General features: G+C 41.5%; 3 long non-coding RNA genes across 3 annotated transcripts; all 3 read right to left on the bottom strand.

Moving 5' to 3' along the window:
- Window positions 1-3,199: 3,199 nt before the first annotated feature.
- On the bottom strand, window positions 3,200-6,061 carry LOC146692414 (uncharacterized). The gene is made up of 4 exons (XR_014915184.1): window positions 5,395-6,061; window positions 4,998-5,318; window positions 4,621-4,879; window positions 3,200-3,700 (listed from the first exon to the last, which is right to left on the bottom strand). It is a non-coding gene; the product is annotated as an uncharacterized LOC146692414 (long non-coding RNA).
- Window positions 6,062-10,351: 4,290 nt separating this feature from the next.
- LOC146692413 (uncharacterized) lies at window positions 10,352-11,162 on the bottom strand. Its single transcript, XR_014915185.1, has 2 exons — window positions 11,090-11,162; window positions 10,352-10,677 (listed from the first exon to the last, which is right to left on the bottom strand). It is a non-coding gene; the product is annotated as an uncharacterized LOC146692413 (long non-coding RNA).
- Window positions 11,163-11,215: 53 nt separating this feature from the next.
- Window positions 11,216-12,793, bottom strand: LOC146692412 (uncharacterized). Its single transcript, XR_014915183.1, has 3 exons — window positions 12,657-12,793; window positions 12,266-12,538; window positions 11,216-11,303 (listed from the first exon to the last, which is right to left on the bottom strand). It is a non-coding gene; the product is annotated as an uncharacterized LOC146692412 (long non-coding RNA).
- Between the last annotated feature and the right edge of the window lie 3,376 nt (window positions 12,794-16,169).

Genomic DNA, 16,169 nt, shown 5'->3' with positions numbered 1-16,169 from the left:
CCATGTTCTCAATGAACCCAAAAAACTCATTAATATCAAAGCTGAATCAAAGGAGCTTGCAAAGAAAAGCGTCTGGACTTCTTTAAGTTGCTTGAAGACGTTTCACCTCTCATCCGAGAAGCTTCTTCAGTTCTAAGGTCAAATGGTGGAGAGAAACTTACCCTGGATCCAGATGAAACCATGGTGTCCTTTGATGTAGTCTCTCTCTTCACTTGCATACCCACCACGGAGGCCGTGGAGACTGTCAGAAAACGACTACAAGAAGACAGCTCCTTGGAGGACAGGACCAACTTCACACCCGATCAGATCTGCACACTGTTAGACCTCTGCCTCACCACTACATATTTCAAGTACAACAAAGGCTTTTACAGACAAAAACATGGCTGTGCCATGGGCTCCCCCGTGTCACCTATTGTAGCCAACCTTTACATGGAGGAAGTGGAAAGGAAGGCTCTTGCCTCTTTCAAAGGAAGAGTACCCAGCCACTGGTACAGATATGTGGACGACACCTGGGTCAAAATCAAGACACAAGAAGTGGAATCCTTCACTGCTCACATTAACGCTGTGGATAAAAACATCAAGTTCACCAGGGAAGACACAAAGGACAACTGTTTGCCTTTCCTGGACTGCGCCGTGCACATTGAAGAGAATGGCAAACTCAACATCGAAGTTTACCGGAAGCCCACACACACGGACCAGTACCTCCTGTTTGACTCCCATCACCCTTTGGAACACAAACTTGGAGTAATCAGGACCCTACACCACCGGGCAGAACATGTTCCCTCTAAGCCTGAAGGAAAAAAGAAGGAACACACATATGTAAAGGAAGCACTCAAAACATGTGGCTATCCTAAATGGGCGTTCTTAAAGTCAGCAAAGAGGCACAGAAAAGAAGACCAGACACCAGCGAGGGAGGATAAGAAGGACAGACGAACAACATTGTCATCCCCCATGTAGCCGGTGTATCAGAGAAACTCAGGAGAGTTTTCTCCAAGCATGACATCCCAGTGTATTTCAGACCCAGCAACACGCTCAGACAGAATCTGGTTCACCCGAAAGACAAAACGCCAAAACACAAACTTAACAATGTGGTGTATGCTGTACAGTGCAGCGAGGAATGCTCAGACCTCTACATTGGAGAGACCAAACAGCCACTTCACAAGCGCATGGCACAACACAGAAGAGCCACCTCCACAGGACAAGACTCAGCAGCCCATCTGCATCTTAAGGATAAAGGACACTGTTTCGAGGATGCCAATGTTCACATTTTGGACAGAGAGGACAGATGGTTTGAAAGAGGAGTGAAAGAAGCCATCTATGTCCACTGTGAGCGACCATCTTTGAACAGAGGCGGTGGTTTACGACACCAACTCTCTGCCATCTATAATCCAGTTTTGAGATCCCTTCCCAGACGCCTTAACGCCCACTCACATCCTGGGCCATCTGACCTCAGGAATTCGCATGATAAGGTGGGGCCAGGTTTCACAATGAACACACCCGAAACTCTGGCTGATTGGGACCCACACCCAGTTTCACACCTTGGCTCAGGCGATTAGAGGATCATCAGGGGGTCCTTTTGTCCCTCTGTGGGGGGTTACTCCCACTAGGTTTATATCTGGGACTCTCCACCATTTGACCTTAGAACTGAAGAAGCTTCTCGGATGAGAGGTGAAACGTCTTCAAGCAACTTAAAGAAGTCCAGACACTTTTCTTTGCAAGCTCCTTTGACTACGATGACCTGGATGACTGAGAACCTTCACAGACATCAAAGCTGAATGTTTTTGGAAGTAGTTTTTAGTTTTAGCTATTTTAGGGGGATATCTGTGTGTGCAGGTGACTATTACTGTGCATAATTATTAGGCAACTTAACAAAAAACAAATATATACACTCATTTCAATTATTTATTTTTACCAGTGAAACCAATATAACATCTCCACATTCACAAATATACATTTCTGACATTCAAAAACAAAAACAAATCAGCGACCAATATAGCCACCTTTCTTTGCAAGGACACTCAAAAGCCTGCCATCCATGGATTCTGTCAGTGTTTTGATCTGTTCACCATCAACATTGCGTGCAGCAGCAACCACAACCTCCCAGACACTGTTCAGAGAGGTGTACTGTTGTCCCTCCTTGTAAATCTCACATTTGATGATGGACCACAGGTTCTCAATGGGGTTCAGATCAGGTGAACAAGGAGGCCATGTCATTAGTTTTTCTTCTTTTATACCCTTTCTTGCCAGCCACGCTGTGGAGTACTTGGACGCGTGTGATGGAGCATTGTCCTGCATGAAAATCATGTTTTTCTTGAAGGATGCAGACTTCTTCCTGTACCACTGCTTGAAGAAGGGGTCTTCCAGAAACTGGCAGTAGGACTGGGAGTTGAGCTTGACTCCATCCTCAACCCGAAAAGGCCCCACAAGCTCATCTTTGATGATACCAGCCCAAACCAGTACTCCACCTCCACCTTGCTGGCGTCTGAGTCGGACTGGAGCTCTCTGCCCTTTACCAATCCAGCCACGGGCCCATCCATCTGGCCCATCAAGACTCACTCTCATTTCATCAGTCCATAAAACCTTAGAAAAACCAGTCTTGAGATATTTCTTGGCCCAGTCTTGACGTTTCAGCTTGTGTGTCTTGTTCAGTGGTGGTCGTCTTTCAGCCTTTCTTACCTTGGCCATGTCTGAGTATTGCACACCTTGTGCTTTTGGGCACTCCAGTGATGTTGCAGCTCTGAAATATGGCCAAACTGGTGGCAAGTGGCATCTTGGCAGCTGCACGCTTGACTTTTCTCAGTTCATGGGCAGTTATTTTGCGCCTTGGTTTTTCCACACGCTTCTTGCGACCCTGTTGACTATTTTGAAAGAAACGCTTGATTGTTCGATGATCACGCTTCAGAAGCTTTGCAATTTTGAGACTGCTGCATCCCTCTGCAAGATATCTCACTATTTTTGACTTTTCTGAGCCTGTCAACTCCTTCTTTTGACCCATTTTGCCAAAGGAAAGGACGTTGCCTAATAATTATGCACACCTGATATAGGGTGTTGATGTCATTAGACCACACCCCTTCTCATTACAGAGATGCACATCACCTAATATGCTTAATTGGTAGTAGGCTTTCGAGCCTATACAGCTTGGAGTAAGACAACATGCATGAAGAGGATGATGTGGACAAAATACTCATTTGCCTAATAATTCTGCACTCCCTGTATGTCTTGTATTACAAAATAATATGGAGACAAACACACTGAGATGCATCGTTCATTTCAGTTAGGCCTGTATAACAAAGAGAAGCACAGAATCTTAACATTTTCCATCACATTACTGAAGTCTGACAGACGCAGAAGGATCAGTCAGTGTCCATCAGATCTTCTACTTCCATATTTCACTGTCGAAATTTTCATCATTACATACCTGTGACATACAGCATGATGACAAACTCATTCACTCTCTGGACATTAGACTTCAACATGATATAGCTTTTGTGATCTTTGGGCATCAATGTAGCACAAACTAAAAGTGATAAACTGTAAAGACGTCCATGACATTACATTAACACCATTAAATAAATCACATTTTGTGCCTAAACTATAATGAACATGAGCATTGAATAAATAGAATTTAACATGAAAACTGAACCCGTTATGAGTGTTGCTACACCCACAGCCACAATGATGAACCTCCACCAGCACCAGCCTGGAAAGAAAATAAAAAACACATTAAAATACTTTAAATATAGTTTTCTGTTCTTTTCTCAACAAAAGCCCCCTCAACAATCAAACAATCATGAACCTGACTTCTCTTTTTGCTTCTGCCCCCATTACAACCTCTCTGCAGGATATTCCTCAAAGTGTATAAATGCAAATGACATCTTAAAACCACACAGAATAGTTTAGTCGTAACAGATGAAGTTATTGAAAGCGCTGAATTTTATGAATACAGGTTTACTTACTTTTGAATTCTCTGTAGTATTTAATGCTCCGTGTGGTTCTTAGTTTGTTTGTACTTGGGTAACATTTGTTCAAGTAGCTTGAGTCTCAAGTCTGTTTTGAGGTTATTTGGTTTAGTCTTTTGTTCTTTTTCCTTCCCTTCTCTGTCAAGTTCGTATGTTAGTCATTGTCTCAGTACTTGGTGTCCGCCATGATATGTTGAGCTAATCTCTATTGTTTTTTAGATTGTGTTTAGTTTTTTTTTGCTCAGACATCACACTCTCCCCATTGAATCCATTATGACAGAACAATGTGAGCAAATATTAGATCAGCAGCCTTCAACCCCTCAGAAGTGATAAAGAGAGTCATTTTTTGTGTGGTGGTGCCTCGGGAAGAAGAGCTGCTGGGGTCTAGCGAGGAGTACGAACAGTTAGTAGCACTTAAGTCACACGGCCTGATTTCAGGGATTCAATAGCTATTAGATTCCCTGCCTGCTCATAAGGAACACAAGACTAGTGTTTCTCTATCATGATAACGTAAGCCTGATTAAACACAGAACAGTGCTGCTATTTTGTCTTTTGAGGACACTCTCAAAGTAAAAATCTGTAAATGAAATCTTAAAATCACATAGAACAGTTTACATTTCATAACAGATGAAGTTACTGTAAGAACTAATTGCATTCTCACCTATTTCCTGGTCAAAAGATTGAATCCTGAAGATAAATTCCTGCACGTCTCCACCATGTGTCACTTGGCACTTCAACATCTCAGAACTCTTGGATGTGTAAATGTGATCAAATCTTGATCACACTGGCTGAGCAGGCAGACTGTGACATCCTCAGGTCTTTGTTACCATAGAGCCACTTCACAGTGTAGTATTTGCATTTTTTATATGTGGACACAGAGCAGTTTAATGTCACTGTGTCATCATCCTTATGTTCAGTTACTGTTAAAGAAAAGAGAACAAGAATAACATTTACAGTAATCATCACTGTAATTATAGTTATTGTAATGTTTCAGTTTGATGTTCAAACAATCTGAAAACATTATGATGAAATACTCACGGTTAACAACAGACAGCTCAGCTACAGAGTCTGAACCTTCTTTTTGTCCCGATTTGTTGAACCTTCTGCAGGTGTACTGACCAACATCCTCAGCTGTGAGCTTCTTTATAACCAGAGAACATTTTGCTGTAACACTCAGTCTGTCTGATTTATTTTTGGCCTCTTGGTGAATCTCCCCGTGTTCAAACAGTGTTATTGTCGCTGTGTTTGATTTACTGAAGAGCCAGTGAGTTCTGTCACATTTATCTTGATCATCTGTCACATTTTCACATGACAAAGTGACCTCACCTTCATCCCTGATAATAAACTCAACTGCTGCTGCTGTGAAGATAAAATCAAATCAACTGTGTAAACTTGACTTTTCTAATTTCATTTATAAATGTATTTGTATTCTTACCTGTTACTTGAAGCATTAGTAAAACTGATGAAAAGACTTTAATTGTCACGGATTGCCGTGTGGAATTGTAGAAAGGGACCAAAAGGCGGCAGCTCTGGTGCAGGTGAGTGTTTATTCACAGAGGTGGGTAAGTACAAACAACGGTGGCGACAAAACATGAAACTGGAAACCTAAACTGGGTAAACTAATAAGACAAACCAGAAACGAGGATGCAGGGAGGTCCGGAGAAATACATACGGGAAGACGCAGGGAGACCGAGGGGAAACAACACAGACGAACCAGCAATTACTATGACAGAAGACACAACTTAAATACACTCAGAGAACACAGGGAGATTACATACAGGTGGGAACACAGCTGGGAGTGATCACGTGACGAGAGTAGGGAGACAAACTGAAACACTCACATAAGACGCAGACCTTCACAATAAAACAGGAAACACATACACGCAATGACACAACACACCAACTTAACACAGACTGGGGGACACAGAACATAGGAACATGAACCATGAAACAGAAGAGTATAAACACCCAAGGTAACCAAAACCACAGAATACTAATAAACTAAACAAACACGGAGTCGCAGACTCCGGATCATGACATTAATCCATTTGAACTGAGTCGTCATTGTCTGTCTTTCTCCTTCCTGCTTTTCACAAAAATGACAGTCACAGTCTCTGAAACAGAGCTTCATGTAGAGGCTGTTCTGACTTCCTGTGGTTATCATCTCACCACCTTCATAGCATTCTGTTGTTTCTAATAACTACATGAACTAAAGAAAATTAGAGGTCAAAGGTCACACCAGACTGTCAAAAACCCTGCAAATTTAAAATGAGTGTGTAGCTTATTTGTGACGTGTTTGATGCCTTAAAAAAGGAGAAGATGATGAATGCAATTGTGTAAATACTTACTGCTCTTTTTTTTCCTGAGAACTGAAGGGGAAGTGTTTTGGTGAGAATGTGGGCACAACAGCAGCAGAGCTCTGATGGTGTTAACCTCTAATGATGGCCAAACATCTGTGAGAAACACAGATCTGCCACAAACTGAATGTCCTCTAGACATTTTAAAAGTACACCAAGAGATAATTTGCATTTGCTTTGAATTTTACCAGTATTTGCATATTTGCTGATTTTTTTTCTTTTACAGATGAATTTGAGTGGATTTCTGATTTCAAACTAATATACAGCACAGCTTAAAATAAGCTGTTTGACAGAGTGAAAGTCTACAATCAACAAAAGTGAAACTGATAATATGATGATAATGAAAGTTGTAACAGTGTTAGCACACAATGTCCAAAAACAAAGTAGAAGTTTGTTTATTTTAATAAAACACTAAGTCCATATAATGTGAATTAGCAAAAGTCATGACACCAAAGCAAGAGCAGTACTCACTCACAAGAGCAGGGCATAGAAGAGCATTTGTCTAGTTGGCCGACACACTTTTGACCGATGGGTCAATGAAAATCCTCTGCACACTGGCCCCACACACACTGACAGCAGCCCATTTGTTAATTTTCATTAGCCACAAAGGATTAGCACACTGAGTGTGTGACTGAACTGGTTTCCCACCATTTTGAAACACTCAGGTTAGTGTTGAGGAACAAAAATGAACTGTCAGAGCTTGATGTGTACTTGAAAAAGAAGTAGTGGTAAAGGGATGTGGAAATGTTAAAGCACTAGCTGTACATCAACTTCAAATAACGCCTTTAACAATAAGTGTGTGTGTGTCGGGGGGTGGGGGAGGAGGCATTTTCCTATATGGTTATTTCACACTCACGGGGGTCTTGTGGTTCACTTTGGCTTCATCCTTGCTGCTTGTTCAGGGCGGCATAGGAGAGGGGGTCAATGTGTGCACATGTCCTTGTCTTTCTGTGTGCCACTAGTGGGTGTGTGACAGTGAATGAATGAATGTTGTGTGTGTTTGTGTGCGCATGGCTAGTCGTTGGTCTTAGGCTTGCTGGACCTTGGCCCAGGTGGGACATGGTCACCGCTTGGCGCTGGATGCTTTTGCCCCTCCCTGGGATGCAGATGCGTGTTGGTGGGGTGCATGGCTGTTGGTATGCTTCCTTGGTGGCTTGGGTTGGCCTGGACTTCGCCCTTGTCGGGGGCAGGTTTGTGCTGGGTGGTCCTGGGACCCCACTCTTGACTCATATCTGGGGCCTCCATTCTTCTCCTGCTGGAATGGGATCATGGATGTCCCTGGGATGTGTGGCCTCAGATCTTTGTTACTCTTGGGGGCTGTGGATGGCATGTTTGTCCTGGTTCCATCTCTTTCTGCTTCCAGGCTTCTGAGGGGCATCGCCGCAGCTTCCTGTCCTCATTATCATGTACATTTGTGACAAGGAAGCAGGAATTCTCTCTCTCTCACTCACACTCTACAGGAAGAATTTTGATTAATGTATTTGTGTATTTTCTCATTTTTTGTGTTCCAGTTGCTGTATGTGTGGATTTTTTTTGTCTCTGACAGATACAGCAGTTGTATATGTTGTGCATTTCTATTTGTTTCTATTCCACATAATGTAATATCTGAAATAACACAAAAAGATTAAATAAAGGTATAAAAAATGTTTGGCACCACCATGCATTTAGATCACAATTTAAAGCACATGGCACGATGGTGCCATGTGCTGGAGCCACTTGGGGGGCAGAGTCAAGGTTTTGATCCAAACAAAGATAAAACCTAGAATTTCACTGAGAAGATTTATCCATTTCATTCCCAGTGCAGTACATTATAGCTGGGGACTTCAGCCATGCCGACTTAAGGTCAGTATTTCCCAGATTTGAAGAGCATATTAAATGTGCAACAAGGGGGGAAAACACACTGGATAAAGCCTACGGCAACATCCAAAAAGGCTACAGAGCAACCCCTCTACCACATCTAGGTTTGTCAGACCACATGTGCATGCTGCTAATCCCTGCATACACTCCTGTTAGGAGGAGAGCCTCCCCAGCCACAAAGACTGTGAAAACCCTGTCAGAAGGTGCATCACATGCACACACAACATCAGTGCTCTCATATATTAACTTCTGTGTCAACAGTGCCACTGCGGATAAACGTTTCCAGGTGTATTCCAACCAGAAACCCTGGATGACTAAAGAGATCCAGGTCCTGCTGAAGCAACGTGATGTTGCTTTCAGATCCGTTGATGGTATGCAGTACAGTGCAGCCAGATCTGACCTGAAAAAAAAAGGTATCAGAAAGGCCAAGGCAGCATACAAGTGGAGGATTGAAGACCACTTCAGCAACAACAACTTACAACAAGTATGGCAGGGAGTTCAGCACTTAACCAACTACAAACCTGGCAGTACCACGTTGACTGAGGGCAATGTGGCACTTGCAGAGGAGCTGAACCACTTCTTCACATGCCTTGAGGTGAAGGTACCAGAGGCAGCAGCAGCTAAAACATCGGACAGCAGCAGCAGCCCAAGCCTCATGGTGCAGGATTATGGTGGTGGTGCGCACACTGAGGTCAGTGAACCCCAGGAAGGCCGCCGGTCAAGATGGGGTGACCGGAAGGTTTCCAAAAGAATATGCAGACCAGCTGGCCCGGGTCTTCACTAAGATCTTCAATGTTTCACTGTCTCAGTCCTGCATCTCGCTAAAGTCGGCCACAATTGTCCCACTGCCAAAGAGAACCAACATTAGCAGCCTCAATGTGACATTGCAACTGGTCCAACAACACATCATGTCCTGCCTGCCACCCACACTTGACCCGCTCCAGTTTGCATACAGAGCTAACAGATCAACTGAAGATGCCATTCCTACAATGCTCCACACCTCCATCTCTGACCTGGAACAACAGGGTGTTACGCCAGGCTGCTCTTTGTTGACTTTAGCTCTGCTTTCAATACGATACTCACAGACAGACTGATAGTTAAACTGCTGGATATCGGACTTCCTTCTACTACCGGCCGCTGGATCGGAGACTTCCTGTCAGACCGTGTACAGAGAGTTAAAGTGGGGCCTCATCCTTCCTCAGCCCTCAGCCTTAACACTGAAGGAGGAAGTCTGTGCTGCAGCCTGTCAGCATCAATGGGGAGTGTGTGGACATAGAGTCAGACCTCCAATGGAGCTAAAACACCTCGGTGGTTTTAAAGAAGGCCTAACAGTTTCTCCACTTTCTGAGAATCCTCAGAACAATGGACCTGAAGAGGGAGCTGCTGCTCGTCTTCTACCGCTGCTCCATTGACAGTGTACTTACATACTGCATCTCTGTATGGTTCTCCAGCTGCACCACCGCACACAAAAAGGCACTTCAGAGGGTCATTAATATGGCCCCAAAAATAATTGGACATCCTTCCCTCTCTGAAGGACCTGTACAGCACTCGCTGTCTCAAGAGGGCACGCAGCATCCTACGGGACTGTACACACCCAGCACACCGGGTGTTTAAGCTGCTGCTTTCTGGCAGGAGATTCCTGTTCAAACAGACTAAAGGACAGCTTTTACAGCAGGGCAATAGCCCCACAGTAATTGCTAACAGCTGACCTGATTGGCTACCTCCCTGGACTCCCTGGGGGGGGGGGGGGGGGGGGGGTAACAACAATAACTATAATAATATTTATAATTATGCAAATATTTATATATACAAAGTGCAACAATAATTAATGTGCAATAATAACAGTGTGCAATACACATACACTTATTCATAATTTTATTACTATTATTACTATTAACACTTATTAATTTAAGTTACTATATCGTGTTGTGTTGTACGTTTTTCCCAAGGTTATAAATGTCCAGTTACTTCAGTCTGGTGCACGTAATCTCAAAATCCCATCTTGTGCGGCTGGAAAGGCTGCCTTCCAGAATGATTGGTCGCTGCTTTGTCGACCCCAGTCAAACCCAGAAATCACTGACACAAGTTTGTTCTGTTAATTTGAAATAAATCAGTCTTCACAAACAGATTTTCTGAGGTTTTTTATTTGCCGTTGCAAAGACAAACAACAACACAGAGTACAGCAGCAGTATGTATTTCTTTAGATTAAGAATAAAAACAAGAATCGAATCATTTATAGAAACACCTTATCTACCTGCCACAGTCACAGAATACAATCAGAACATTACATGCAGCTGAGTATGTCTTGTATTACAAAATAATATGGAGACAAACACACTGAGATGCATCGTTCATTTCAGTTAGGCCTGTATAACAAAGAGAAGCACAGAATCTTAACATTTTCCATCACATTACTGAAGTCTGACAGACGCAGAAGGATCAGTCAGTGTCCATCAGATCTTCTACTTCCATATTTCACTGTCGAAATTTTCATCATTACATACCTGTGACATACAGCATGATGACAAACTCATTCACTCTCTGGACATTAGACTTCAACATGATATAGCTTTTGTGATCTTTGGGCATCAATGTAGCACAAACTAAAAGTGATAAACTGTAAAGACGTCCATGACATTACATTAACACCATTAGGCACAAAATGTGATTTATTTAAACTATAATGAACATGAGCATTGAATAAATAGAAGAATTTAACATGAAAACTGAACCTGAAGCTTCAGTTTGCTCTTTTTTTATATTATCTTTCCTATATGGAAATTTAAACATGCAGATGCATTTTGGTTTTCCACTGAAAATGTGATTTACAAATATTAGAGCTGTAAACATTTTTCAGAGATAAAAAGACAGAAAACACATTCTGAGTTTGTTTAGCTCAATGCAACAAAAACTCACCTCATTTTGATACGGCTGAACTTTTATTCCCTTAAAAAGACAAGAGAAGGAAACAAACTTAGCTTTCACAGAGAATATCCAGGTTTATCAAATCTTCCCATTTAAATGTGAATGTTCTCACCTGCTGCTCTTGTCCAAATGTGGATGACCACAGCAGCTGTTATGAGTGTTGCTACACCCACAGCCACAATGATGAACCTCCACCAGCACCAGCCTGGAAAGAAAATAAAAAACACATTAAAATACTTTAAATATAGTTTTCTGTTCTTTTCTCAACAAAAGCCCCCTCAACAATCAAATGGAAGATTCTGGTTATGTTTAGATAAAATCTATGTTGCTGTAGATCTATAACATCATGAACCTGACTTCTCTTTTTGCTTCTGCCCCCATTACAACCTCTCTGCAGGATATTCCTCAAAGTGTATAAATGCAAATGACATCTTAAAACCACACAGAATAGTTTAATAGTCGTAACAGATGAAGTTATTGAAAGCGCTGAATTTTATGAATACAGGTTTACTTACTTTTGAATTCTCTGTAGTATTTAATGCTCCGTGTGGTTCTTAGTTTGTTTGTACTTGGGTAACATTTGTTCAAGTAGCTTGAGTCTCAAGTCTGTTTTGAGGTTATTTGGTTTAGTCTTTTGTTCTTTTTCCTTCCCTTCTCTGTCAAGTTCGTATGTTAGTCATTGTCTCAGTACTTGGTGTCCGCCATGATATGTTGAGCTAATCTCTATTGTTTTTTAGATTGTGTTTAGTTTTTTTTGCTCAGACATCACACTCTCCCCATTGAATCCATTATGACAGAACAATGTGAGCAAATATTAGATCAGCAGCCTTCAACCCCTCAGAAGTGATAAAGAGAGTCATTTTTTGTGTGGTGGTGCCTCGGGAAGAAGAGCTGCTGGGGTCTAGCGAGGAGTACGAACAGTTAGTAGCACTTAAGTCACACGGCCTGATTTCAGGGATTCAATAGCTATTAGATTCCCTGCCTGCTCATAAGGAACACAAGACTAGTGTTTCTCTATCATGATAACGTAAGCCTGATTAAACACAGAACAGTGCTGCTATTTTGTCTTTTGAGGACACTCTCAAAGTAAAAATCAGTAAATGAAATCTTAAAATCACATAGAACAGTTTACATTTCATAACAGATAAAGTTATTGTATGAACTGACTTGCATTCTCATGTGTTTCTTGATCAAATGATAGAATCCTGAAGATAAATTCCTGCACGTCTCCACCATGTGTCACTTGGCACTTCAACATCTCAGAACTCTTGGATGTGTAAATGTGATCAAATCTTGTAAAGATCACACTGGCTGAGCAGGCAGACTGTGACATCCTCAGGTCTTTGTTACCATAGAGCCACTTCACAGTGTATTTACATTCTTTATATGTGGACACAGAGCAGTTTAATGTCACTGTGTCATCATCCTTATGTTCAGTTACTGTTAAAGAAAAGAGAACAAGAATAACATTTACAGTAATCATCACTGTAATTATAGTTATTGTAATGTTTCAGTTTGATGTTCAAACAATCTGAAAACATTATGATGAAATACTCACGGTTAACAACAGACAGCTCAGCTACAGAGTCTGAATCTTCTTTTTGTCCTGATTTGTTGAACCTTCTGCAGGTGTACTGACCAACATCCTCAGCTGTGAGCTTCTTTATAACCAGAGAACATTTTGCTGTAACACTCAGTCTGATTTATTTTTGGCCTCTTGGTGAATCTCCCCGTGTTCAAACAGTGTTATTGTCACTGTGTTTGATTTACTGAAGAGCCAGTGAGTTCTGTCACATTTATCTTGATCATCTGTCACATTTTCACATGACAAAGTGACCTCACCTTCATCCCTGATAATAAACTCAACTGCTGCTGCTGTGAAGATAAAATCAAATCAACTGTGTAAACTTGACTTTTCTAATTTCATTTATAAATGTATTTGTATTCTTACCTGTTACTTGAAGCATTAGTAAAACTGATGAAAAGACTTTAATCCATTTGAACTGAGCCGTCATTGTCTGTCTTTCTCCTTCCTGCTTTTCACAAAAATGACAGTCACAGTCTCTGAAACAGAGCTTCATGTAGAGGCTGTGCTGACTTCCTGTGGTTATCATCTCACCACCTCACTGTAACTGTTCATAAAAATATAGAGAGTCCTTACTTTGACAATTTCAATTCTTAATCTTCTGTTGTTTATAATCAGCATCTGAAGCAAACAATATTACAGAGGTCAGCGGTCACACCAGGGGCCCGTTCTTCGTACCTCGCTAAGTAGGTTAGCCGGATTAGATTGTTGACGATTTCGCGTGATCCTGGATCAGTCGGTTCCCCGAAGCTCATCCGGGACTTGCTGTCATAGCAACAGAGCCGTAAGCGTAAACCTGCTCGGGAGCAGGTTTACTTTATGTAAACAGGATTAGATCGCGGCCACGCAGGTATGTCCGCTTCATTTATACGAAAGCAACAGCGATATTTTTCCACTGTTTCACCATAAATAAATATTATCAATGTAACTAAAGATAATGCAGCACTTGATCCTTTTATTGATGTCACACAGATACATACAGGTCATTTCCTAAAAAAGGGAAATGTACTATTAACATTCTATTACATGTATGTGATTATTACAGATGTAATTCATATTTCAGAGTAGTAATTGTAAATTACTTCGTGTAATCAAGATGAGAGACCACGGCTATAAAAGCGAAGGTGGATTTGGGAAGCCTGTCGCAGCCATGTCCTGTCCGTATACGCGACCAACCCATTGCGGAAGGTGCAAGATTGATAAGGAGAGTCCTCAGAATTCAGCGTATATTGCGGGACAGACAGGATCCTTTAGCTCAGCGCGACAGTGTGCTCATAGAGAGATATCGATATTCCCGTGAGGGTATTATTTACTTAACCAACTTGTTGACGAGGGGGTGCAGGACCACCACCTGTCTTTTTTTCCTCTGCCCTTTTCTTGGTTGCTGTTATGAACAAACTAACAGAGTATTACAGGCCAGTATTACCTTGCCAAGAGACGCAAAGCAATCTAAGAGATAAATATTACCATTCTGTAGAATACTCCTGTATTCCACTTTTACTTGTTCCCATGTTCTTGTGGGTCCTGTTGTGGCTCTAATGTGAAAGGGGATATAATATAACATATTATAATATAATATAATATAATATGATATTGGACAATATAGTGTCATATGATAGATCTACCCTACCGCCTACTGGTGTTGGCCAGAGGGGCCGATGGCGCGATATGGCAGCCTGGCTACAACCGTAGCTGCCTCCACCAGTGTGTGAATGTGGGAGTGAATGAATAGTGGTATCGTAAAGCGCTTTGGGTGCCTTGGAAAGCGCTATATAAACCCAATCCATTATTATTATTATTATTAAATTACCTACGAGTTTGATTTGTCAGCAACTTTCTGCCAGCCCTCTCTCCTTGCTTTTGCAGCCTTTGCAGTGTTCTCTTGCGTTTTAATTAAACTCTGAAACTCCTGAAATCCCTCACTCATGAGTTCTTGCTCTGCTGCCGGAAAATACCGAGCACGCCCCTTGGACATTTTCGCCGACCAATCAGCAGGTTGCCGATCAATGTTTCTACTATCGATGCGTAGCCCCTTTTACGACACCCAGTGATGTCACATTCCTGCGTCCAGCTGTAGTAATCGTCAACAGCAGGTGTGTTCGGGGAACCGGATTAGCGAGCTCACGGTTAGCGCGATGATTTGATCTTGGATGTGTCATTTGATCTTGGATGTAGTAAGCGACGTACGAAGAACGGGCCCCAGGCTGTCAATGACTCTGTAAATTTAAAATGAATAACTAACCACCAGTGTTGGTCAAGTTACTTGAAAAAAGTAATCAGTAACTAATTACTGATTACTTCCCCCAAAAAGTAATCCCGTTACTTTACTGATTACTTATTTTCAAAAGTAATTAATTACTTAGTTACTTAGTTACTTTTTAAAAACACGATTTACAACCTGAGTAGGTGATAAAGTGATAGATCTTTCAGCCCAATTCTACTTTTTCTGCATAATCCATCATACAAAATGTAATCAAATGGAAAAGTCTCTTTTTAAAACTTTTATAGTTTTATTAATTTTAATCTTTTAACTTTATGCATCAAGCAAAAATTTAATTATATGCAACATTCTCTGACTGGAAGAAATTTGTTTAATATTTAAACCTATTTTCTGCACATTCCAGCACATAAAATTATTTTTTTTTTTTTGTGTTTACACTCACTCTTTCAAATAGATGCAAGTAAAACACAGCAGAAAATAAATAAAATCAAAGACTAGCGGTCCTGTTGCTCTATTTTCACCTGTACAGCAGGAGTTGGGTAGGCGGAGGTTTACCCTGGTGCAGGTGTGCCGCAGCGGTCAGTGGAAGGATACGGCAGTTTCTCTGTGAGTTTCCCATTACGTCGTTGCGCACTCGGAGCTTGCTTGGAAGTTTAGGGTTTTTTTTCGCTGTAAAAAGATGTTTTCTTCCCACGCACAATGCTAATGGACGCTAATGTTTTTGTCACTTTTTATGGAATCAAACTCAAAGTAAGGTCAGTACTTCCACGCTTTAAACGCTGCACGCTCATACTCTCTCCCGCACTCGATATATGATCCATTGTTGATCTGCACACAGCTGTTGTCACTAACGGCGCACTCGCTTACGTCACTGTCATGAGACATTCTCGCAAAAAAATCACGGTTTTAGTAACGCAGTAACGCAGCGTTCCTACGGGAAAGTAACGGTAATCTAATTACCGTTTTTGCAATAGTAATCCCTTACTTTACTAGTTACTTGAAAAAAGTAATCGGATTACAGTAACGCGTTACAAGTAACGCGTTACTGCCCATCTCTGCTAACCACAGCCAAACAGTGCATTTGTCACAGTGATGTATTTGGTGCCTTAAAAAAGAGAAGATGATGAATGCGATTGTGTAAATACTTGTAGCTCTTATTACTTTTTCACCAGGATATGTTCTTATTTCGTTTTCAGAATTTATGCTGAGGAAGAGAAAACTTCAACAGAAATTGGCTGTTGATGTCTAAGAGTAGTCATGAAGTT

Source organism: Copadichromis virginalis, linkage group LG15 (assembly GCF_057382275.1).
Source record: "Copadichromis virginalis isolate Kocher_CV1m ecotype Utaka linkage group LG15, C_Virginalis_male_GT1.1, whole genome shotgun sequence".
NCBI lineage: Eukaryota > Metazoa > Chordata > Actinopteri > Cichliformes > Cichlidae > Copadichromis > Copadichromis virginalis.
The sequence above is the reverse complement of the archived record's forward strand: the minus strand, read 5'-3'. Positions and strand labels throughout refer to the sequence as shown.